The 25,373-nt window shown below is 47.1% G+C and overlaps 1 protein-coding gene across 2 annotated transcripts in view; it reads left to right on the plus strand.

Annotated features, from left to right (window-relative positions):
- The first annotated feature begins 8,827 nt into the window (after positions 1-8,827).
- Positions 8,828-25,373, plus strand: part of CMKLR1 (chemerin chemokine-like receptor 1) — a 45,974-nt gene continuing 29,428 nt past the window's right edge. Inside the window, exons 1-2 of one of the 2 annotated variants that reach the window (XM_043979454.1) lie at positions 8,828-8,983; positions 19,408-19,492. The gene's annotated coding sequence lies outside the window, so the exon portion shown is untranslated. The remainder of the gene's footprint in view (positions 8,984-19,407; positions 19,493-25,373) is intronic. The other variant, XM_043979458.1, reaches the window with a different exon arrangement.

Genomic DNA, 25,373 nt, shown 5'->3' on the forward strand with positions numbered 1-25,373 from the left:
TCCTGCCCTCAAGGAGTTTACCCATTCTTATGGGGGGGTGGTGGTGTGGATAACACATATAGGGGTAGGTATGGGTGGGGTGGGGGGAGTCCTGGTTATCCCAGGGAAGGTGAGTAGAGTCACAGGGCAGCCCATTGCTACATTGTTCTTGGTACCGATGGTAGGATCAATCTGATTATTGCTCCTCTGCTCAAGAATAAGAAGTGGAGAGTGGGAGGTTGGGTTTGGGATGGATGTGCCATTTGCCATGCCAGACTCCAGTGTCTTGGTGGATGGTTGGATGGAACATGAACCATGATCTGGGATGGGGAGGTCCTGGGGCCAGTTCTATGGCACAGGAAAGCCGACTGTTAAAATTGGCAAAATGATGGATAATTGACTACCATGTGAGTCATAGTCTAGTGGGTTAGGTGAGTTGGGCTGGGGCCACTCACTGGTGGTGATTTTCTTGGATGCAGATATGCAATCCTAGTGATAGAAGGAAAAGTATCCTTTCATGGGGGCCAGGAGCCTTGGCTTTGTTACTTGCTACCTGTGTGACCTTGGACAAGTCACTTCCCTCCCTAGGTGACTCATTATCCATCCATATAAAATGACACCACTGGACTTGTCATTCTCTAAGGTCAATTTCATCTTGGATATTCTGTATTTGTTGATCCTTTATATCCTATGTTCTGTGATTTTGGGTTCAAGCTCAAGGTGACTAATCTGCATGTTATCTGAAAATTTCTGGCATTCAATCCAAATATACCTTAGAGTCTCCTGGATGACCTTTTCCCCTTTGATCCCTAAGAGGTCAGGCAATTGGCTGGGTATTGCTGCTGCTTGGCAGGACTTACTGCTATTACCCAGCCTCCCACCTACCTCCTCCCAGGGTATGGTCCCATGCCCTTTGTCCTGTGCTCAAGTATCTCTCTCTCTCTCTGTCTTTCTTTCTGTCTCTGTCTCCCTCTCTCTGTCTCTGTCTGTCCATCTATCTCTGTCTCTCCTCTCTCTCTGTCTCTCTCTGTTTCTGTCTCTCTGTCTCTCTGTTTCTCTGTCTCTGTCTGTCTCTGTCTCTCCTCTCCGTCTCTCTCTGTTTCTCTCTATTTCCCTCTCTCTGTCTCTGTCTCTCTCCCTCCCTCCCTCTATCCATTAAGCAAGCGTCTATTAAGGGACTACTCTACCATGTGCCAGGTACTGGGGATTCAAAGACAAACAAAATAGCCCCTATCCTTTAAGGAGCTTGTCTAGGAGGATATCTGGCAATCCCTGTTCAGGGAAGCTTTAGATTAGATGAGTCTTGAGGTGTCTTTGGGAAATAGCTGAGTTTACCAGATATGAGGCAATTCACCACCTGCGGCTGCTTGGGGAATCTCAGGGTGACAGGCCGTTGGACCCACCAAAAGCCCCTGTCCTGGAAAAGAGAAGAAATTGGGGCATAAATAGTTGTGGGACCAGAGAATGTCCTAGGTTTCAATGATCAATGATGTAAAGTCAGCTGGAGACCTCTTAGAACATGAAATGTCAGAACTTAGATGGGCCTTAGAACATAGAACACATAATATTAGAATATATAATATTATGATTTGAAAGGAATTTAGGCTGTAGGCTGGTGGCAGAACCAGGTAAGGAACATTAATATCCTTATGCTCAGGCCTCTATATCCTGCTGCATGGTCAAAGTTTATTTATTCCTTCATTTGATTGTTCATTTGTTTACTAAGAAGTTTTTCATAAATCAAGAATGAATTTTGGAGGTTCAAAGATGACCCAGATCACATTGTAGATTTGACCACAAATGACTGAAATCCAAATTTTTCTTCCTTCCTTCCTTCCTTCCTTCCTTCCTTCCTTCCTTCCTTCCTTCCTTCCTTCCTTCCTTCCTTCCTTCCTTCCTTCCTTCCTTCCTTCCTTCCTTCCTTCCTTCCTTCCTTCCTTCCTTCCTTCCTTCCTTCCTTCCTTTTTCCAAGAGAAGATTCATAGTATAGAAATGCTAAACAGCAGACTGGTTTGTCAGAGAATAACAATTTCTCCTTGGTGTTTGCAACACATCATTTAAATGGCTCAAGGCAGATTGGAAGATCATAGAACCTACAGATACAACTTTATTTGCATCATCAGTTCACATAGGATTAGGATGATCAGGGGACAGCTAGGTGGCCATTGTCTTATTTCTAGAAATTGCCACAGCCACTCCAACTTTCAGGGACCACTGCCGTAATCAGCCATCAGCCATCAGCATGGAGGCATGGAACTCGCTGAAGGCTCAGAGGATGGTTAGCATTTTTAGCAATAAAGTATTTTAAATTAAGATGTGCATATTGTTCTTTTAGACATAATATGATTGCACACTTGATAGACTACAGTACAGTGTAAACATGACTTTTTTTTTTTTTTTTTGGTGAGGCAATTGGTGTTAAGTGACTTGCCCAGTAAGTGTCAAGTATCTGAGGCTGGATTTGAACTCAGGTCCTCCTGAATCCAGGCCCAGTGCTCTATCCACTGTACTACCTAGCTGCCCCATAAACATGACTTTTATATGCATTGGGAAACCAAAAAATTCATGTGACTTGCTTTATTGTGATATTCACTTTACTGCAGTGGTTCAGAACTGAATCTGCCATATCTCTGAGGTACACCTGTATATTCCTGAAGGTGCTAGGGAGCCACTGGAGTTTATGGAATGGGGTGAAGGGAGTGGAGTGACATGATTAGATCTGGGATTTAGGAAGACCTGGTTGACTGTGGACTGGAAGATAGACTGGAGTAGGGAGAGACTTGAGGCAGACAGACATCCCCACCCCCCAGCAGTTATTGCCATAGTCCAGGGTGGTGGCCATGTCAGAGGAGAGAAGGGGGCATGATCTAGAGATATTAGGAAGGTAGAAACAACAAGACCTGACAATTGATTGGATATAGGGGTTGAGAGGAAGTGAGGACTTGAGCACAACACTCGAGTTGCAACCCTGGGGTGGGTGGGTGGGAAGATGGTGGCACTCCTCCAAGTAAAAGGGAAATTAGGAAGGGGAGATTTTGGGTGAAAGATAACGGGTTCATTTGAGGGCATGTTGAGTTTTAGATATCTATGGGTCATCCAGTTCCACATGGCCAATGACTGTGCCTGTTGGGTGACCTGAGGCAGGCTACATACCCCCTCCATGCTTCAGTTGGCTCATCTATGAAATGAGAATGAGCCATCCTTGTAATTCCTCCCTCCTCTTTTGTAAGAAAAGCACATTGCAACCAAGAAGCTATAGACCCTTGAGTGAGACAGGGGCCAGTGGACTGGGTTCCCACTTCCCCATGGGCATCCAAGCACAAGGCTGGGCCAGAAGCATTTTGCCCCTTCTCCTCTACCCCTCCCTCATGTAGCACTGCAGGAATTGGAAATACCATGACCTGAGTCAGCACTATGGAGTCAGCTGCTCTTTGGGGTTTCTGAAGAGTAGATTCAGTTCTTCTTCCAACCCCCACCACCCTTTCCCCTGGGGTGATGGACACTGTTGTCCTGACAAGTGCCTGGCCTGCCCTTGGAGCCCTCATGGGCCACCCACTGTTGTGTAATGGGCTGGTGTAAGGAGCTTCCTCAATTCCTACTTCTGGCCCTCAGGACTTGGAGATTAGGAAGACCTGGGTTCAGATCCCACCTCAGACACTTCCTTACTATGTAACTCCTAGGAAAGTCATTTGACCACTGTGCCTCAGTTTCCTCATGTGTTCAATGAAGAGGTTGGACTGGATGACCTCTAAAATGCAACTTGCAGCTCAAAAGCTATCCATTTTATGGATGGAGAAATCGAGAACCAGGGTGGTTATAGCCACTGATGAGTCTTTCATTTCTTTATTCTTGGCACTTAGCACAGTGCCTGGCACATAGGTACTTACCAAATGTTTATTGATTGATTGGTTGATTACATAGGAGGGTGATTGGGCCGGTTAATGTGGCTTGAAATGATGTCAGAGAAAAATAGTTTGAAGAATTGGGTGCCAAGAGCTAGTGGAGAACTTTTAGAAGAGAGAAGGTCAGAGCTGGGAGGGTCTGTGGGGAGCATCTATTCTATTCCCTCAATTTGGATATGAGGGAATTGAGACCATTATTTTTTTTTTGTTTTGTTTTTTTTGGTGAGGCAATTGGGGTTAAGTGACTTGCCTAGGGTCACACAGCTAGTAAGTGTTAAGTGTCTGAGGCCAGATTTGAACTCAGGTCCTCCTGACTCCAGGGCTGGTGCTCTATCCACTGCGCCACCTAGCTGCCCCGAATTGAGACCATTATGAGGAAAGTCTCCACTCACAAAATCACATTGTTCTTTGATTGAGGCGGGTTTCCTGATTCCCAGTACTTTGCTCAAAGTAGGTCAGTCAAGGCAGAGTTGGCACCTATCCAGCCCCTATGGAGAGTATTTGGTGGCATGGGGAGATAGAGTGCTGGAGTCTGCCTCAGTTTCCTCATCCATAAAATGAGCCAGAGAAAGAAAGGACAAATCCCTCCAGTTTCTTTGCCAAGATTACCCCAAGTGGGGTCAAGAAGAGTCAGCCACTACAGAAGAAAATAACAAACAACGAGAGAGAACATTTGAGGTCTCAGCGTTTTTGCTGAACTCCCTGCACATTTGCAGAAACCTCCAAACTGCAGTTTCGTTCTCTTCCCCCAGTCCTTGGGACCCACTCATCTGCCCTTGTGCCCACCCCCCTCCTCTGGCAATCTGGTGAAGGCCTATCAACTCTGAACTGGGATCCATCGGCCACTGGTCTGGCATCAGCTTCCCTCCAGCCAGGATGGAGCATCCCAGTGATATTTCAGGATACTTCAGGAAACCTCTGATGAGGCACGGAAATGAGCGCTGGCCCGACCATCCTGCATGTCTTGACAGATGTGCTGCCTGCCCAGACTGCCCTGCCTTTCCCAACCCTTCCAGAGCTGACTTGGAGAGCCCTCATAAGCCCCAACCCTTAATGGCATTGTAAGGTGTGTAATGCATTGTACCCCTGTGTTATCTTGTTTCATTTGAACCTCACGGTAACCCTTGAGGGACTGCAGAAATGGTTATTCCCATTTTACAGATGAAGAAATTGAGGCTCCCCAAGAGGTTAATTACTTGTCCAAGGTCACAGAGGTGGTAAATATCAGAGGCAGTACTTGAACTCGGGTCTCCTGATTTCCTGTCCTTAGGCAGTTGCCTTACCACCGGCTGGAAGGGGTATGCTCAGGAGCTTTTAGACCCTGGGTGACTCCTTCATACCTTCTGGGTGTGGAATGTAGCATCCCACCTGCTGCCTGTGTGGTTAAACATGTAAGCATGGCCGACAGCTTTGGCTGCTGGGACCTTTTCAAGGTCACAGCCTTTCTGAGGTCAGGCCATCAGCCCCCCCCCCCCAACAGTCATCTACCTTAATGCCCCCCAGCTGGTTCTAGTCATCAGCATGTGGTGGAAGGTCCAGGAGGCTGGCATTCATTGTTTCTCTCTGTGCCCATCCGGCAGCTTACTGACGTCAAGAAAGGGTCTTCAGGGAGTCTGGGTAATTGTCAGATTCTTTTATGGAAATGTGCTTTTGTGTCTTATTGCGGCAAGGGGCTGCCTCATTGGCCGCAGATCTGGGTCAATCAGGCAAAAGCTTCAACTGAATTAGGAAAGGAGGAATTGGAGGAGCTGGAGGGGGGAGAAGAGAGTGGAGGGTGTTGTGAGCATCCAGTTTGAGCAGGCTGTTCACACAGAGGGCTCCCTCAGGCATGCCCTCTGTTTGCTCTCCACCTCAGTTTTCCTAGCTGCAACATGGGCATGGCAACAATTCACAGCCCTGATAAAGTGCTACCTGGTAAGCAGAGGACAGAGAATCATAATGCAAAGACCTTGGCCCATCTAGGGGCTCTTAGAGATGCTTAGAACAAAAGCAGAGAATGTCAGAGCTGGGAGGGAGTTTCGTGCATAGAATCTAGACCACAGATTATCAGCCTTTGTGGCATAATGGGCAAAGTTCTGGATTTAGCTTCTCGGAACCCGGATTTGAATTCTGACTCAACTAACTTTGCACAAGTCTCCTGACCTCTTGGATGGACCACAGCTTCTTCCTCTGTTAGGTGAGGAGGGGGATTGTATAAAATGAATTCTTAAAGCTCCTCCCCTCTAAATCTCTGATCCTTTGACTTCTGACCTGATTTTGTCCATTCCTCTCATTTTACAGTGGAGGAAAATGAGGCATGATTAGGAAATGTCCTGTGTGGCATCACAGAGCTAACCGTCAGACCCCAGGATTTCCTACCTCTCCCAGCCCTGCCCTTGGCGCCTTGTGAGTTTCCAGTTTCAGAATGGGAAGCGCCAGGTCACAATATTGGTGCTTTCCCAGTTTGGCCAAGGGTTGGGCTGGCTTCCTCATTCTCTTTCACCCGCCTGGGACAATGGTGCTTCCAAATCTCCAGGTTTGGGGTGTTATGGAGCAGGGGTGGGGGGAAGGGGAGGGAGCAGTCCTCAGGACTCTGTCTCCCCCCTCCTCCCACATCCTCTTCCTCTCACCTTCCAATCCCACACCATACATTGCCAAATTACAAATAAGAACTGAAAACAAATGAGAAACTCTGAGTTGGGAAAGCTTGAGAGTCAAGGAGGCTGATGGGGAGCAGATGGGATGAGTCGGGACTGCAGCCCCCTCCCCCTGCTCCCTCCTATCCAAGAACACAACACAGGCACAATCAACAGGGCTTCGGGCTTCTAGAGTCTAGGAAGGAGGATTCCTAGAGTCCAAGGTTCACAGAACATCAGAACAGGTTGGATTTTAGAACATAGAAAGTGAGAGCTGGGAGGGGCCTTAGAACAGTGAATATCAGAGCTGGAAGGAATCTTAGAGCAGGGAATGTCAGGGCTGGGAGCACCCTTAGAACAGGGACTGTCAGAGCTGGGAGGGACCTTTGCACAGGGGATGTCAGGGCTGGAAAAGACCTTAGAACAAGGGATGTCAGTGCTGGGAGGGGCCTTTAAACAGGGGATGTCAGTGCTGGGAGGGACTTTAGAACAGGGCTGGGAGCAGCCTTAGAACAGGAAATGTCAGGACTGGGGAGGGGGCCTTAGAACATGGGCTGTCAGAGCCAGGAAGAAGTTCATATATCACTTAACACCTAAAGAAGCTTTGGGAAAGTTACAAGCTCACCAGGGCTGAGTTTCCTCCCCCATAGAACGAGCATTTTGGCCTAGATAAAGACCACGACATGTCCAAGGTCACAAGCAGTAAGGGCGTGGGGATGGGGTTGGGGGGAGGAACTGGAGATTAGAACAGTTTGCGACAACTCTGGCCCCTTTGAGAATCCCCTTCCTACCCCAGGCCCTTCAGGAAGAACGTGTGGAGATTAAAGAACTCTAGTCTGGGGCCTCTGTGTCTCCAGTTCCTGCCAAGCCAGGCCTGTTTCACATTTTGGAGGATGCTGGGGAGGCCAGCAGCAGAGCCTCCTCCTTTGTTTCTCTCCCCCTGAGGGGCAGGTAGGTTTTGCAACAGCATCCAAGCTGCAACCCGGCCTGGGCTCAGAGCCGGCTCCCAGCTTCCATGTTGAGCGCCCTCAGACTCGGCCCTTTCTCAGTGAATGATCACGGGTCCTCACATCTGTCTGGCCCTTTGGAGTTTACCAAGTCCCCATCTCATTCCTGTTGTCTCATTGAAGCCCCCAAGGGGCCCGGTGAGCTAGAAACGGCAGGAACATTATCCTGATTGGAAAGGCAAGAAAACTGTGCTTCAAACCAGGGTGTACACTTCTTTCTTCATCGACATTTGCCCCCTCTGGGGTTCTGTGGACAGGGCGAGCAAAAAATATTAACTGCTATTTCTCCCCCAGACAATTCTCTAAGACTGTAAGTTATAAAGGAATTGCTATTCTGTATTAATGTATCGAATTTCCTCACTGGGAGTTCTCAACATTGAAAATCATAGGTCCAGACCTCCTCTCTAATAAAATAAAGTGACAAATTTTAGGTCAATTTCACAGCAGGATTGTATCCTTGGCAGTGTTAGGCCCAGAGTCAGGAAGACCTGAGTTCAAATCCAGCCTCAGATACTTTCTAGTGTTTAATACAGTGTTTTGCACATACTAAATGCTTAATAAATGCACTTAACAAATGCTTCATTCATTTATGCATTCACGCATTCATTCATTCATCCTTTCCCCTCACTTGTCTTTTTGTCCTAGACCCTGTGCCCCTTATATCTCAGTCACTCCCCACAACTGTAGCACTTGAGGCGAATGCTTTTATCTTTAAGATAAAAGGGTGAATCTGAATCAAAGGTAAATAAATAGCCCAAGAGATGCTAAAATGAAAAAAAAAAGAGATAAAAAGGTGAGCGTGCTGTGAGAAGAGGATCCAGGGGTCCAGCTCTGCCACAGACTAGCTATATGATCTTGGGACCTTTCACTTCACTGTTGCTGGCCTCAGTTTCCTTCTCTGTAAAAAGCTGGCTGTGGATTGTCAGTGAGTCAGTCAACAAACTTCTACCACGTGCCAGGCACTGGGGCTCTCTGGCTCACTCCTACGAGCTCCAAGGGTGGGAGGAAGTACTGGGTCTCTGAGTGTGTGGCAATTGTGAAAGCCATGTACTTGTCACTTTTGACTGGAAAGAGTCAGGGACAGAGAAGTGGTCTTAGCAGCTGCATCCTGTGGCTGAGGAGAAGATGGAGAGGCCAGTGACCCCAGTTGGGCCGGGATCGGGTGAATCTAAGTCTCAGTGGTGTTCGCAAACCTTTCCCAGCCGGCGGGGACTTTATTCCACTGTCGCCCACTGAGGAGAGGACCTGATCATTCTGGGCTGTTCTGTGTTGGAAAAGCCACATGAGAAGGTGGCTGTGATTGGGACAAGCTGTGCCTTGAGATTCCTCAGAAGCTTGAAGATCCTCCAAACACCAACCAATCATTCCTGAAATTTTTGTAGTTGGGTCATCCCAGGGGCAGCAGAAGGAGCCTTGGACTTCAGGCCTGAAGACTCTGACTTCTGGGTCTGGGTCTGCCAGATTCACTGGGTCACTTTGGGTAAGACAGTTCCCCTCTATGGGTCTCAGTTTACCCATCTGAAAAATGGCTTTGCTATTTTCTTAGGAGGTTCCTCCTAGTTCTGACGTTCTATGAGCTAAGTTGTTTTCCAGTTCTGAAATTTCTGTGAAATTTCTGACATTGTCCTCAGGTCCCTTTTGTCTTTGACATTCCATTTTCCAGGTCCCTCCAGATCTGATGTTCCGTGTTCTTAGGTTCCCTTCAGCTGTGACATTCTACATCTCAGGTTTCCCAAGCTCTGCCCTCTCTACCTTCTCTCTTCTCCTGTTGACATTTTCTTTTCTAAAGTCCCCCCTACCCAGATCTGACATTCTTTGTTCTAGGGTCCCCTGCTTCTGACATTCTCTGTTCTTAAGAACTTCTGATCTCTGACATTTTCTTTCCCAAAGTCCTTCCCAACTCTGACATTCAATGTTCTAGGCTTCTGCACCCCTGATATTCTCTATTCTAAAGGATTCTCAGTCTCCGATGCTCTCTTTGCTAAGGTCCCTCCCACCACTGATGTTCTGTGTTCTAGGGTGAGCATTCTCAGTCTCTGACATTCTCTTTGCTAAAGTCCCTTTCATCTCTGATGTTCTAAGCTCTAGGCTTCCCCCCTGACATTCTCTTTGCTAAGGTCCCTCCCACCTCTGATGTTCTGTGTTCTAGGGTGAGGATTCTCAGTCTCTGACATTCTCGTTGCTAAAGTCCCTTCCACCTCTGATGTTCTAAGCTCTAGGCTTTCCCCCACCCCCAACATTCTCTTTGCTAAGGTCCCTCCCACCTCTAATGTTCTGTGTTCTATGGGTTCTCCCAGGATTGACAGTCTATGTTCTCGGGTCTCTATAAATCCTCATCTGGGATTCTTTCTTGCTCCCAGGATGCGTCCCTAAGAAGGGCTGAGAGAATTTACAGAAGCCTAGCCACCCTACAGATGTAGGGATGCTTCAAAGTCAGTCCTGTCTGTACCATCCCATCTGTGTGGTACCTTTCCATGCCCTCTTGGCAGTACTAGGCCTTTTGGTCTGTGCCCAGGGTGCCCAGGAAGCTGTAGACCTGCCCAGCAAGAGGGAAATTAGTGGCAGAAGCCTTAGATGGAATGCTTTGATGCAGCCACAGGTAAAGGGCAGGGAGGTGGGGTGGTCCACAAGGCTGAGTCCATGGTGATCTATGGGATTACTGAGAATGGTGCACTCTGTTCCTCGCTGGGGCTGGAAGCTGCCCACTTGTTTGTGGCTGATTTCTTTGATTGGGTGTATGACTAAAGCCTGCTTGACTTCCCTGGAGGAAGAATCCCTTCTTTCTCTGGATAGCTCCTGTTCCCAGCTCAACAGGCTTCAGGGGAGGTTGGCTATAAAGGAATTTTCCAGTAGCTGCTTTTAGGGAGTATGTCCTGAGTGGGGACAAGCAAGCACCTATGGAAAACCTGGGGATTGCCCTAGATTGTGTTCTGTAGGGTTGGGAATGCAGAACTCTGTGTGAGAAGCTACAGATTGGGATCCTGCCCCTCTCCCTTACTAGCTGTGTGACTCTGGCCAAGTCACCTCACTTCTCTCCCCTCTCTCCCTCCTGTAAAATGGGGGGATGGGACTAGATGGTCTGTGAGTCTCCTTCTGGCTCTAGCTCTAGGATTCGATGTGCCCCCTCATTCTGCCTCCTCCCCTCTTTCTTTCTCACTGACTGTAGCACAGGATTTAAAGTTGGAAGGGACCTCAGATGTCTACTTCCCAGCTGAGAGACACAGGGCAGAGTATTTAACCTCTCTGGGCCACTGTTTCCTCATCTGCCAAAGGGACGCTTAAACTAAATGTTCTCCGAGTTCTTTTCTAGGTCCATAATTAAGTCGAGGGTAGGGTGGGGTCCAGGGGAGCTTTTAAATCATCTTAATAATAGCTAGCATTTATATAGAGAGCGCTTTAAGTTTTGCAAAGAACATTCCCAATATGATCTCATTTTATTCTCATGACAACCCTGGGAGGGAGGCGCTGCTATTATGTCCATTTTATAGATGGGAAGACTGAGGCAGACAGAGGTTAAGTGACTCACCCAGGGTCACACAGGAATTGTCTGAGGGTGGATTTGAACTCAGGTCTTCCTGACTCCCAGGGTTGGCACCCTATCTACTTCACCACTAGCCTCCATATCAGCTTTAAAGTCCCTCTCCCCCTTCTTTTTACAAATTGCCTTGTGGGGAAGTTAAAACAAACGTGATCTTTGTAATTGTTTCTAGTTACCCCACCTAGTGGTCTGCAACTAGCAGGCACTTAATAAATGCTGGTTAAATTGAATCGAATCTCTAAGACCCCTCCCAGCCCTGACATTCCCTCTTCTGAGGGCCTTCTCAGCCCTGACATTCCCTGTTCTAAGGCCCCTCCCAGTCCTGACATTGCCTGTTCTAAGGCTGCTCCTAGCTCTGACATTCCCTGCTCTAAGGGCCCTCTTAGCCCTGACAGTCTCTTTTCTAAGCTAACCTCGCGCTCTGAACATCATGATCCTGACAGTTCATACATCTAGAGAAGCAAAGTTTACAAAGTACTTTCCTCCTAATCACCTTATAAGATCGTTAATATAAATATTATTCTACCTCCAAATTGTTGGTGCCCTGGACAAAGCCCAAGTTGCCTCACCCTGGTTACCTTGATATCTCCACCAACCTGAACTCTATATACTCCATGAAGGTTTTTTTGGGAAGAAAAAATGACCTCTCCCCCTCCCCACTAACTTCCATCTGAAGTAGTGCATTTCCTTCAATTATTTAAAAAGCTGACAACCGGATCCCTTACACAACAGCAGTTAAGAATCCACTGGATGGAGCAGGCGGCTTCTCATGCTTTCTGAGGGGCTGGAGAAAGGGCTGGGGGCAGGGGTGGGGGGGGTGAGGAGTGGACAGCCGGTTTGGATTGGTTAGCAACGGAAAGCAATGACATCAATCCTTGAGTGAACTGGCAGTTGTTCAGATACTAGGTGTGTGTTTAAATTGTACCGCCCCAGGGGTGGGAAAATTCCAATCCATGCCTGGCACTGCTGGCTCTCCAGGCAAGGGTTCCAAAGGGCTTTTCTCCTGACTTCTCTTTGAAAATGTTTCCTCTGCCCAATCAAGAGCTGTCTTCATTCTCTCCCTTATTTCAGGGTCATCTACTGAGGTTGGTGTAATGATAGAAAAAAATGGCCTGTGTTTCTATGGGAGTAACATCGGTTCCCATTTCCATAGTTCTTTAAAGTTTATAATGGTTCTAACCCAGTAACAGGTTGTTGTTTGTTTGTTTTTTGTGTGTGAGGCAATTGGGGTTAAGTGACTTGCCCAGGGTCACACAGCTAGTAAGTGTCAAGTGTCTGAGACCAGATTTGAACTCAGGTCCTCCTGAATCCAGGGCCGGTGCTCTATCCACTGCACCACCTAGCTGCCCCTCCATTATAGTCTTGCTGCTAATTGTTGCTAAGTGATTAATATCTGTTGAACTGATTGGACCCATTCCCAGTCCAAGGCTTCCTTTCCTGCTGCCCCACTGCTCCCCCTCCTAGGGATTGAAGGGGATGGAGAAGCTCTTGTTTTCTGCTGCCTTCTTCCCCATTCTCCATCTTTCGGTCTCCTTGTCTTCCTCTCTCTCCTCCTTCTCCCTGGGATCCTCTTGGCCTCCTTGACTGATGGCGTTTCCTATTAAGAAGAAGTCAATGGGAAGGGGAGGTTTGGGGGAGCTCGGCCTCCCAGTAGTTCCAGGCAAGTGCTCATGCAGCCTGGCCGGGGAAGTGCCTCTTGATCCTTGTAGACACCCTCAGGGGGGAGCCGAGGCTAGTGACAGAGGGCTCTCCCTTTCCAGGGGATTGTGGCTGCGCAGAGCAGGGAGCTGGGGGCTCAAGCATCCCGGGAAGGGAAAGGAGTAATTATTCCAACTCTGAAGTCTGGCTGACTGGGTTCAGGGAGGGATAATAAGGGAGAGCAGGGCTTGGCCTGGAACTCAGGAATCCTAAGCTCTAGTTCTGAGTTCTAGTCCTGTGTGGCCTGAGTTAGACTAACATTTCCTGTTCTATGGTCTCTCCCATCTCTGACATCCCCTGTTTTGAGGCCCCTCCCAGCCCTGACATCCCCTGTTCTGAGCCCCCTCCCAGCCCTGATATTCCTTGTTCTAAGGCTTTTCCCAGCTCTCACATTCCTTGTTCTAAGGCCCCTCCCAGGCCTGACTTTCTATGAATTTCTACTTCCAAGGCCCCATTCTGGCTCTGATACTCCATGGTTCTCTCTAGCAAAGGTGTAAATTAAAAGCCAATGTCAGTGGCAGCTAGGTGGCGCAGTGGATACAGCACTGGCCCTGGAGTCAGGAGTACCTGAGTTCAAATCCGGCCTCAGACACTTAACACTTACTAGCTGTGTGACCCTGGGCAAGTCACTTAACCCCAATTGCCTCACTACAAAAAAAAGAAAAAAAAAAGCCAATGTCAGGGGGCAGCTAGGTGGCACAGTGGATAGAGTACCGGCCCTGGATTCAGGAAGACCTGAGTTCAAGTCTCGCCTCAGACACTTGACACTTACTAGCTGTGTGACCCTGGGAAAGTCACTTAACCCTCATTGCCCTGCAAAAAAAACAAATAAAAAAAAAACCAATGTCAGGAAAACTTCCTAACAATCAGAGCTGTCCAGAAGGATAATGGACCATCTTGGAAGGGGGCCACACTCCTCCTTGGAGGTCCTCTCTACAGCTACCAAGCCTGAAACTCACCTCTAGGTCTACACTAGTCCCAGCTGCATTCCCAGGATAACCCAAACCCTCCCCTCCCCCTGTGACTCCTCACAATTCCTTCTTTTCCCTCCCCCCACATTTTATGTGGCAGACCATTAGGCCACCCCTCCTCCTATGGCCTCTAACAATGGGATAAGTACCGACTTTTCAATCAGAGGCCCTGGGCTCATATCTCACCTTGGATGCTTCCTGCCCATGTGAGCTTGGGTTTAATAAGCTCCCTGGGCCTCAGTTTCCCCATTTGTCAAATGCAGAGGTTGGACCAGAGGACCTCTGGGGTCACTTCCAGCTCTCAGATCCCATGATCCTAGCCTGGACTATTGACCTCATTTCCTATCCTTAGGGGTTTTGATCCCTGGGGAAAATGCTACCAGACCATTTGACATGCCGGACCAAGGAGTTCAGATTTCATCCCCAAAGTAGCAATATTCTATATTCCAGAATACTAGGATAGAATTCTTTTTAAAAACATTTTGTGTGTGTGTGTGTGTGTGTGTGTGTGTGTGTGTGAGGCAATTGGGGTTAAGTGACTTGCCCAGGGTCACACAACTAGTAAGTGTTAAGCATCTGAGGTTGGATTTGAACTCAGGTCTTCCTGAATCCAGGGTCGGTGCTCTATCCACTGCGCCACCTACCTGCCCCATCTCATAATCTTTTAATGCTCTTCAAGGCTAAACACAGTGAGAAAAGTAAACCGTGTGGGGAAACGCGATGTAGTGATGGAGTGTCCTCCAGAAAGTGTTTAGGAGGGGTGTATCCTTTGCATCAGTGAAGGGTGAAACCTCAGTGGTCACTGGCCTTTCCCCTGCCCAGGGAAGTCCTGGAGGTCAAAGGCCATTGTGTATATGAGTGGGGGAAATATCTGCCCCTAGAGATGTTAGTGACCTACTGCCCTGGCCTTGGATACTAAAGGGCTGCCCAGTTCATCGCCTGGCCCTACCCACCCATTGTGGTTCTCTTTCCTGGAAATAGCATAAACCAGGTCAGTGCCTCAAACAGGAAGAAAAGGTAGCTTCCGCCCAATTCCCCCCTTCCTTGTTCTGGGCTCACCTCCCTGGGAAGTGGCAGGAAGTAGCATGTGGGACTGGGGGTTGTTGGTTTGTCCTGTTCACCTCCCGATGGGCCAGGGGAGAGAGGATGGAAGAGAAAAGCTTTGATGTCCCTCCTAGATCTGACAGTCAGAGGAAATTCAGTGGAAAGAGCAGTGGTTTCTGAGTCAGGGGACCTGGGATCAAATCTCACCTCTGATGTGGGGGAAAAAAACCAAAACCTGCATGAGCCTCACCTCCTGGGACCTCAGTTTCCTCCTCTATAAAATATGGAGAGACTGGATAGCTTCAAGCTCCCTCCCAGTTTTAAATCTATGAATCCTCTATGTTCTAAAGTTTCGTTTGGTTCTAACACTGTTCCAAAACTCCTCCCAGCTTTGAAATTCTCTGTTCTGAGCTCCCTCCAGCCCTGACATCCCCTGTTCTAAGACCCCTCCTAGCCCTGACATTTCCTGTTCTAAGGCCCCTCCCAGCCCTGACATCCTCTGTTCTAAGACCTCTCCCAGCTCTGACATTCTGAGAACCATAGACTTTAAGCTGGAAGAGACCTCAGAAGACATTTAATCCAAATCCCTAATTTTAAAAAAGGAGGATACAGACCCAGAGAGATGAGGTGACATATTTCTATAGCACCTTAAGGTTTGTAAAGAGCTTTACAATTATTTTTTCATTTGATCTTGACAACTCTGGGAAGTAGGTGCTATTATTATTATTATCATCCCCATGTTACAGATAAGGAAACTGAGGCATAAAGAAATTAGGTGACTTTATGGGGGGGGGGAAGGGTCACACAACTGGTAAATATCTGAGGTGTGATTCATACAAGGTCTTCCTGACTCCAAGTCCAACAGGACATCCATTGTGTCACCTTGCTGCCAAAGGTCACATCAGTGGCAAATCCTGGATCTGAAGCCAGGGAGGGTCCTCTGACTCCAAAAAAAGATCTAATAAATACGAACAGACAAGCAAAATGAATTCACACATTGGCCAAGTTTAAAAAAAAGCTTCAGTCTGTACCCTAGGCAGGATGCTTTATCACAAAGCATGGTCAGAAAATTTATCGGAGTTCTTTCAAAAAGTCAATTGTCTTTACAATGTCATTGTTATTGTGGAAATTGCTCTTCTGGTTCTGCTCACTTCACCTGAATCAGTTCATATAAGTCTTCTCAGGCATCTCCAAAACTGTCTCTTCATTTTGTACAGTATTTTGTCGTTCAGCTATTTCTCAATTCATGGGTCCTCTCTGTTTCCACTTCATTGTTCACAGCTGCTTCATGTATTTTTGTACAGGGGGATCTTTTTCCTCTTTGATCTCTTTTTGGAATAGGACTAGTAATGATATCGATGGGTCAAAAGGTATTCGTGGCTTAATTGTTTTTTTGGGCATCATTCCAAATTCCTTTCGAGAATGGCTGGTTCGGTTCATGGCTCTGACAATAGTACATTAATGCCTCCCACTTCTAATAATCTAGGCTCAATGTGTTCCCCTCTCCTAGTCCCACTACATAGGATTCTCTTTCACAGCTCCTAGAGTGACCTCGTTCAAACTTGCAGCAATGAGGAGTTGGGGGTGGGCGGGTGGGAGAGACTGTACCAAGTGAAGGAATTGGTCAGCACTCGATGCCATGTAGCCTGGGGATGCTGGTGGTGTCTGTGTGTGGTGGTAAGGAGCAATTTGGGTCTTTCCTCCCAGACTCTCATTTGGAAACAGGGTGGGATTTTTCACTGTCTGGGGAGCTGGCAGCAGGTCAGCCCCTGTGCATCAGCTGCCTGGTTCCCAGCCAGGGAATTCCAGAGGCGAGGGAACCAATGGGGCTGATGCACAGCCCTCCATCTCTTCAGTTAGCAGCTGTGGGCTGCCAGGGCTCTGTTTCTCATGAGGCACAGTAGTGCCCCATAGGCTTGCTGCTCTCTTCTCTCAGCCCTCCCCAAGAAGTAGAGGTCTAGACTACAGCCTTTCAGGGGAAGTTTTGTTCTGAGTGGAGCTGGAGGTAAGTGAGTGGGCTCTGCTGCTGGCATGGGAGGCTCTTAGATCTGGGCTGCTGGAGCCTGAGGACAGACGTTGCTGATGTGGGTTGGTCACCTGCTGATACTGTGAAGGGCGGGGTTGGAGAAAGTAGACTTGCAGGGTTAGATGTTAAACGCCATGCTTTATGCTAATTGGAAACAGGAGGAATGGCCCCTGAATTCTAGCCTTTAACGTGTCATTGACAGTGGTACCTTCTCCATGGGCTGGAGTTCAGAGGCAGATGACCAGGATGGTGATGGGGAGGGGTCTACAAGCTATGGTTTATAAAGTTCTATAAGCATAGTTCTGGTTGAAGGAGGTAGGCATGTTTGCTGTCTCCTCTGGCAGGGTGGGGTGAAATAAGCACTGCTGTTACAGTTAGAAAGCTCGAGTTGGACTCCCCACTCTGATGCTGTGAAGCCCTCGACTTCACTTAACCTCCCAGGGCCTCAGTTTCTTCATCTGTAAAATGGAGACAAATAATAACACTATAGCCACCTACTTTTAAGTGTGTTGATTCTTTTAAAAATAATTTTTAAAGAAAACAAAAATAGACTTTATCTCTCTACCACTTCCTCTCCCCCTCATCACTGGAAAAAAGAAAGACAAAACCCTTGTAATAAATAGGAATAGTCAAGCAACAAGAACAAGAACAACAAATTCCTGCATTGGTCATATTAAAAAAATGTATACCTTGGGTCCACTACTTCTCCAATAGGAGGCGGGTCAAGGTATCAACTTTCTGAAGTGCTGAGAGCAAAGTCGTAAAAGTGCTACACAAATGCGAGTTATTATAATTACTGTTATTATTATTATTACTTGAATGGCTGCCACACGGAAGGGAAATGAGACTTAGTCTACTTGGTTCCTGAGGAGAAAATTTGGATTAGTTTTGGGGAAAATGACAGGGAGGCAGATCTCTCAATATGAGAAAAAAGGCATCTTAATAATCAGAGCTGTCCAGTATGGACAGACTCATGCAGGAATATTGTCATTGGAAGTATTCAAATAGAGGCTGAACAATCTTAGTGTGAGGGAAGGATTTATTATGTTGGTGATCTTTGTTTTGTTTTGAATTGACATCTCGAAAGGGAGTGATCTTCCTGTCACTGGAAGGGTTCAGACAGCATCTAGACAGTCCCTTGTTAGGGATGATGTACTAGAGATGCCTGCTTTGGTTGGAGAACTGGACCAACTGACCTGTAAGGTCCCTCTGATGCCAAGATTCTCTAAGTGTCTCAGTTTCCACATCTATTCAATGGGCACGTTTATCTCTGTTAAGTTCATGAAAAAGTCTATTGGGAAGAGAGGAATAATGGTATATTTGGACTAGTTTGAAACAGGAGAACAATAGGGTGGGGATTTATGAGCACCATGTTGTTGTTGTTCAGTTGTGTCCAACTCTTCATGACCCCATTTGGGGTTTTCTTGGCAGAGATACTGGAGTGGTTTGTCATTTCCTTCTCTAGTTCATTTTACAGATGAGGAAACTGAGGCAAACAGAATTAAGTGATTTGCCCGGGGTCACACAGCTACTGAGTGTCTGAGGCTGGATTTGAAATTGGGAAGACCAGTCTTCCTGACCCCAGCACTCTATGCACTATGGCATCCCCTATCTGCCTCCTTAAGCACCGTGAGGGATGCTCATTGGGAGTAATACGAATGATACTTGAATTCTAGTTGCAGACATGCTCCTGACAGTGAACTTGGCTGAACCCTCTAACTTCTCCAGGACTCGGTAGAGTCTAGAGGAAGGTGATAGGGATAGTTCCAGGATCAGGGTTCTAATTCCACCTTTGGTGCCTACCAGCTTCACTGACCACTGTCAAGTCACTTATATTCCCCAAGCCTCAGTTTCTTCATTTATCAAATGGGGGTGATAGTGCATGGGGGTGATAGTACAGCCCTCATAGGCCTGTTGTGAGGATCAAAGGGGATGATGTCTGCTAAGCAGTGGCCAAACCTTAAAACCTCTAACAATGCCAGCTATGATCATTCGAGGAGAAACCAGATCTAAAGTTAAATGATTATGACTTTATTTGTTTATTTGAAAAATACATCTTTAATCCCTCCCTGGGGCACAGTGATATTTCACTTTTTGCATCTATAGTCAGTATGTAAAGGATCTGTGATCATAAAAAAGTGGTTAAGCCATCAGGTAGGGAGGAGGAAATGAAGGGCTGCTACCAGTACAAGATGCAACTGGGGGCGCTTAGCTGTCCCAGAGCCAGGAAATCACACTGAACCACAGAATTGTCTGACCCCTCTCTTTTTACACGTGAGGAAATTGAAATCAAATGACTTATCCAGGGTCACACAGCTAGTGGTAAGATTTGAACTCCAGTCTTCCTGAGTCCAAACCTAGCACTGTAGCCATTTGAGATCAAGGGTTCCCAGTCAAGGTTGGGTTAGGGAGGATGAGGAGGGGAGATGAGGTGGGGGAATGGGGGGCAGGAAAGGTGAAGGAATGCCAAATTTAGAGTTGGTGAGCTGAAGATTCTTCTCCTCTTGTAGTGCTTTTTCAAGGGTTCCTAAAGTCTAAGGCAGGGGGAGCCATGGGTAGTGGGAGGGAAAAGGAGACACAGACCTCTGTGCTGACTGAAGTCTCGGGGTTTGTTCTTTTCTATTCAGAGAGTCAGTGGCCAGGTAACCCACTTCAAGTTCTGGGATTCTGGGCTGCTGTCTCGGATCTGATTCATTGCCACTGTGACCTCGGGTAAGTTATTTTCTCCTTGAATCCTTCAGTTTTCTTGTCTCAAAAATGAGGGGATTGAAGTAGGATTTCTCTTAAGGTCCCTTCTAGTTGAGACGTTCTGTGACTCAGTCCGGAGAAAAACAGAAAAGGATTGGCGTGTTTGTGTTGGCTGATGGGGCGTTCAGGTCAGTCTGGTCTTCGGGTCTTTCTTGGCTTAGAGAGGCTGCCCCTCCCTGCTCTCAGCTGCTTGGCTGGGTGTGCCCTGACTGACCCCTGCCCAGTTATGGGGGCCCTGCCTCCCTTACCACAAGGCAATTTAACACGTGCTTCTAAAGTGTTTCTAAAGCTTCTACAGGGCTACCCTGTCTGGCCAAGGAGATGGGTGGATGGGCAGGCTTTATCTATCAGTGAGCCTAAGGCCAGCCCGACCTAAGTCTCTGACCCCCTCCCCTATCCCTCTGGGACCAACAGTTGGATTTTCTCCTCTCTCCTCTCTCTGTCTCTGTCTTTGTCTCCGTTCCTTTCTGTTTTTTCTTTTTCTCTGTCTGCGTCTCTTTCTTTCTCCCTTCTCTGTCTGTCTTTCTTTTTTTGTTTCTATCTCCCCCCTCCTTCCCTTCCTCTGTTTTTTTCTGTCTCTGTGTCTTTCCCTCCCTCCCTCTCTCACTCTCTCTCTCTCTCTCTCTCTCTCTCTCTCTCTCTCTCTCTCTCTCTCTCTCTCTCTCTCTCTCCCCTATCTTACTTTCACCTTTATCTCTCCATCTCCCTTTCATCTTTCTCCCTCCCTTTTCTTCCTCTAGGAACTGATCAGCCTGCCTGGGGCCCATGCGCCCCTCCAGAGTTTTACCCCTGGCACAGCCACCTGGTGCCTAGAAAGCTCAGACTTCTCTCCCTCCCACCTCCCTTTCTCCCAAACTGACTTGAGCATTGCTTGCAATGACCAAGGTTCTGAGAATTCCGCAGAGCTGTCTCTAGACGTGTGGCTTATAGAAAGTGACAGGGAGGTAGAGCAAAGACAGCGAGGCGTCATTGCCAGGATGGAGTCATCAGACAGAATAAGGCCTTTATGATGTGGTCCCAATGCTCAGGTGCCCACAGGGCATGAGGCTGGTCCAAAGTCAACAACCTGCCTTTGACGTCTGGTAGCGATCCCATTTCTGTCCTCCTGCCCCCCCTCCCCCATTTTCCTTCTCTTCCCTGAGGCTGCACTGTCTGCTGCCCCAACCTTCCTCTTTGGCCTTCCCATCCATCTCCTTGGCATTCAGCTCACACGCCCACAGAGGGAGAAGGCAGAGCATCCAGGAGCCAGAAGCTAGGAGCCAGGGCCAGGCTGGGCCCGTGCACTAAGGGTGGTAGTGGTTTAATTAGCTAATGAGAGAGGCCCCTCTGGTATTTACTGAGGAGGAAGTGACCACTTCCGCTGCTTGCTGGCGATTGGCACCAACAGAGCAAAGAGTCTTTGAAAGGCTGGGATGGAACTGAGGCTGGCCCCAAACCAAAAGTGTGAATTGTGAAAAAATGAGGCCTGGGGGCTCCTCAGTCTTCCCTTTTCCCCTGCCTCTTTATCTCCTTTTGGGCTCCTTCTGAGGAGGCCAAGAGCCTCCCCTGCCAAATCCCTGCCTGTAATATGGTAGGATCCTAGAAGGGACCTTGGAGCACTATCTTGTCCTCTGGGGCCTTCTCTCCCCAGGATTTCTGACTTAGGGATCTCATCAGTGCACATGACTCCAATCGTTGCCTCTCTGCAGACTCCTCCCAGATCCAGAGATACGGCTCTGGTCTTTCTCCAGAGCTCCCGTCCCACATCAGCAACTGCCCAGTGGGTGTCTAAAATTGGATATTCACCAGGCATCAGGAACTCAACTTGTCTTTCCTTCCAAACCCAACCCTCTCCCTGACTTCCTTATTTCTGTCAAGGGCAACATCCAATCAGTCCCCCAGGTTCATAAACTCAGTCATCCTAGGTAGCCCAGCAGATAGAGAGCTGGTTCTGGAGTCAGGAAGACCTGAGTGCAAATCCAGCCTCAGACATTTAGTAGTGGTATGACCCTGGGCAAGTCACTTCATCGCTGCTTGCCTCAGTTTCCCTATGTGTAAAATGGGGATATTAGTAGCATCTACCTCTTGGGGTTGTTGTGATGATAAAATGAGATAATATTTATAGTGCTTTGTAAATATGATCTATAAAAGTTAGTTATCATTATAGCTGACATTTATAGAGCATTTATCCTATACCAGGGAGTGCGCTGTCTCTTACAAATATGTGTGTGTGTTGTTTTCCCTGACAGAATGCTAGTTCCTTGAGCATAGGGGGCATTTCATTTTTGTCTTTCCATTCCCTGTGCCTAAAGAAATGTTTTTTGATTGATAGATATCGTGGAATCCAACTCTTTTCATGGGTAGGGAAACTGAGGCCGAGAGAGGGGAAATGATTTGTCCAGGGTCCCACAGTGAGCTGATATTAAGTTCAGAGGACTCAAGAAGGCTTTGGAGTCTCCGGTCCAGGAGATTTGAAAGAAAGATGGGCTAACTCTGTAAATAGGCATTGTTTCCTCTTTGGCCTAAGGCAGAGGGGAGATTGATCTCTCCAAATCCCTTTCAACCCAAAGACAAGAACCTTTCAGAAAATGCTGAGGTTTCCAGCTTGTGAGTACCTGTCCCTCAGGAAGATAAGGGCCATCAAGCTATGGTGCAGATTGCCAAGAGAGACTGCAGGATTATTTTCCTCGGGTTTCTTCCAAAAGGGCCAGGAAGCCACTTCTCTGGAATGCATGTGTACAGCCCTACCTGGAGGGGAGAGAAGGACAGAGGGGAGGGTTCCCTCAGTGGCATGATTCCAGTGAAGGAAATGGGGTGGCCAAGTTTTCCCCAACAAGATGGTAAAATGGGAAGAACCATAACTCAGGCTCAAGATGATCTGGGCTTTTATCATGGTTCTTACCGGTGGTGTAACCTTGGGCAAGACAACTAACCTCTATAAAATGGAAATGATTTCTGTCTTGGATCAAAGGGTACGTTCCATATGTAAATTAAAATACTATACTTTTAGACTAGATCATTAACTGTATGCTATATAATCATGCTATACATCCTACTACACAAATCACCATTGGTCCCATCACCATTTCTTCTTACACTTTCCCTTTCCAGCTTCTTGCCCCATTAGAATGTAAGCTCTCTGAGGACAGGCACTTCCTCAATTGCTCATAAATGCAAAAACAGCAACAGTTGGTATTTATATATTGCTTTGAGATTTGCAAAGCACTTCACATATAACAATAATCATGATAACTTTACCTCAATCTCCTTATTTGTAAATTGGGGATAACAGTAGCACCTATTTCCCGAGACCGTTGTGAGGATAAAATGAGCTATTTCTTTTTATTTATTTATTTATCTATTTATTTACTTATTTATTTATTTATTCATTCTTTTATTTATTTGTTTATTTGTTTATTTATTCATTTGTTTATTTGTTTATTTATTTTTGCGGGGCAATGGGGGTTAAGTGACTTGCCCAGGGTCACACAGCTAGTAAGTGTCAAGTGTCTAAGGCCAGATTTGAACTCAGGTACTCCTGACTCCAGGGCCGGCGCTTTATCCACTGCGCCACCTAGCTGCCCCCGAGATAATATTTATAAAGTGCTTTGTAAACTGTAACACGATATATAAAGTCTAGTTATTATTATAGCTAACATTTTTATTTCTCTGTCTAATCTATCTCTATTGTTTCACTCCCTGACACATTAATTTTAAGAAGCTGAGGAAAGTCACATAACATTTCTCAGCTTCAGTTGACTGACCTGTAAAATGAGGGAGGTTAGACTCAGTGACCTCCAAATCTGAGATCCAATGTAGTATGAACCGTACTATATGGTGATCTGTTCTCATTGTTGTTCATCCTTTGTTCTCAAAGATGACCAAAGGCATCATGAGGGCTCTGTCTTGAATTTGTGCACGAATTGGGTTTAAGTGAGGCTGCTGAGGTTGGCATTTTCCACTGATAAGGAATGAGGTAATGTGGCAGAGTTGTTAGAAAGCTGACCCCTTTTCAGTGCTGCCCATCTACCTTTGGTGTCCACCTGTCACCCATCTCTCACTTGTAGCTTTAAGAAGCTGTAGCATGTGCAGTGGCCACATCCAGGAAGACCATCTCAGCAGATGAAATGTATTTCAGGCTCACGGCAGGGGACTTGAGTTAGAGGGATGTCTCTCCCAAACATGTGAGGACTTCCCCTGTCAAAATGGGTGGACGAGAACAGTTTGTTCCAGTGGCCGTGAAAGCATTTGGAAGATGTCCAGGTCACCCACTGCATCCTGGGTCATTCATCACCAGTCATCTTGACCTTTGTCCTGCTGCTGGATTTTGATGACCCTTGAAAAGAGAGCGTGAGGCTGATAACTTTGGGTAGCTCTGACTCACTTAAATTCAATCACCCATGAGTCAAGACATCACCTCATGATGTCATTGGTTCTCTTTGAAAACAAAGGCTGAAGAACAACAATATCCCTGGTTTTCCTCACAGCTCAGCTCAGAGTCTCTGTCCTATATGAGCGCTTTTCTTCTCTCCCCTCCCACTCCCGAAGGAAGACCTGCTAGGTTTTCTCCTGCCCTGAAATCCCTTTGTATTGACTTATATGGGCATGTACTGGTTTCTTTTGAGAGATAACCTTCTTGAGGTCAGGAACTATTTCTTCTTGGTCTTGTATCCCTGGAGCCCAGCCCAGTGCCTGGCCCATTATAGATGATTATTGATTGTAATAATGACAATGATAAATAATAATAACTAGCATTTAGTAGTACTTTAATGTTTTCAAAGCATTTTGCAAATCTTTCACATGCTTTCAATTTCAATTTTACAACTTACAAATATACTTTGATCCTCACAACCACCCTGTGAGGTAGGTGCTGTTATTATCTCCATTTGACAGATGAGGAAACTGAGACAAACAGATTTAAGGGACTTGCCCAAGGTCATACTTCTAGTAAGTCTCTGAGGCTAGATTTGAACTCAGGTCTTTCTGACTCCAGGCCCTGAGCTCTCTCCGTTGTAGCTCTTAGGTATTTTATACATTCTTGCTGGTTGATTGAATTGTCATAGACATTTTTTGGGGGGTGGAGTCCCCCAAGCTTATGAACCCAGCCACCCTTTGTCATAGAATGTTTTTCTTTTTGGGCCATCCCATTAGGAGGAGGCACCAGTTCTGTGTTGATTTCCAACCTTTTGGGCTTTCTCTCAGTCCAGGACAGCTGGGGTAGCGGCCTGGGGCCACTCCTGGGACAATCAGACCCTGGCTTCCAGCCCTTTTCTGAAGCAGTGCTGTTCCAGAACATCCATCTGTCTCCAGATGGGATGGCCTTGATATTTCCGGGGGTGGGGGGGGGTGGAAGGGTGAGTGCACCCTCTCCCCCTGCTGTCAGGGGCTCTGCCAGACATGTGGTGAGCATCAGAAAGACGGCTTGGGGTGGGGTGGGGGAGGACCACCACTAGGGAAGTAGAGAACCCATGAGGGAGAGAGCAGAGCCGTGTTACGGTGAAGGCAGGCAAGGTCAGTGCCGGCAGAAAGGACACGACTCCTAGAATCTCTCTTACAATGGCTCTGGCCTTGAGGAAGGACTCCGCTTTGGGCTGGAGGCTGCCTCTAAGTCGTTCTAGGATTCCTGGAGCCTGAGAGAAGGAAAAGAGCTCAATTCAGCTGCTTTTTATTTGTGAGAACGTGGGCAAGTCGCCTCACCTCTTGTGCCTCAGTTTCCTTTTGGGTATTAAACCAGATGTTTTTTCCTTTCAGCTCTAACTATAGAACTTAGAAGCTAGTACTTTCCTTCTGCTGCTTTTCTCCAATTTATCCTGTCTATGGCTTGTTGGTACCTAATTGTTTACATCTTGTCTCTCCTATTACATGG

The sequence above is a fragment of the Dromiciops gliroides genome, chromosome 1 (assembly GCF_019393635.1).
Source record: "Dromiciops gliroides isolate mDroGli1 chromosome 1, mDroGli1.pri, whole genome shotgun sequence".
Lineage (NCBI taxonomy): Eukaryota > Metazoa > Chordata > Mammalia > Microbiotheria > Microbiotheriidae > Dromiciops > Dromiciops gliroides.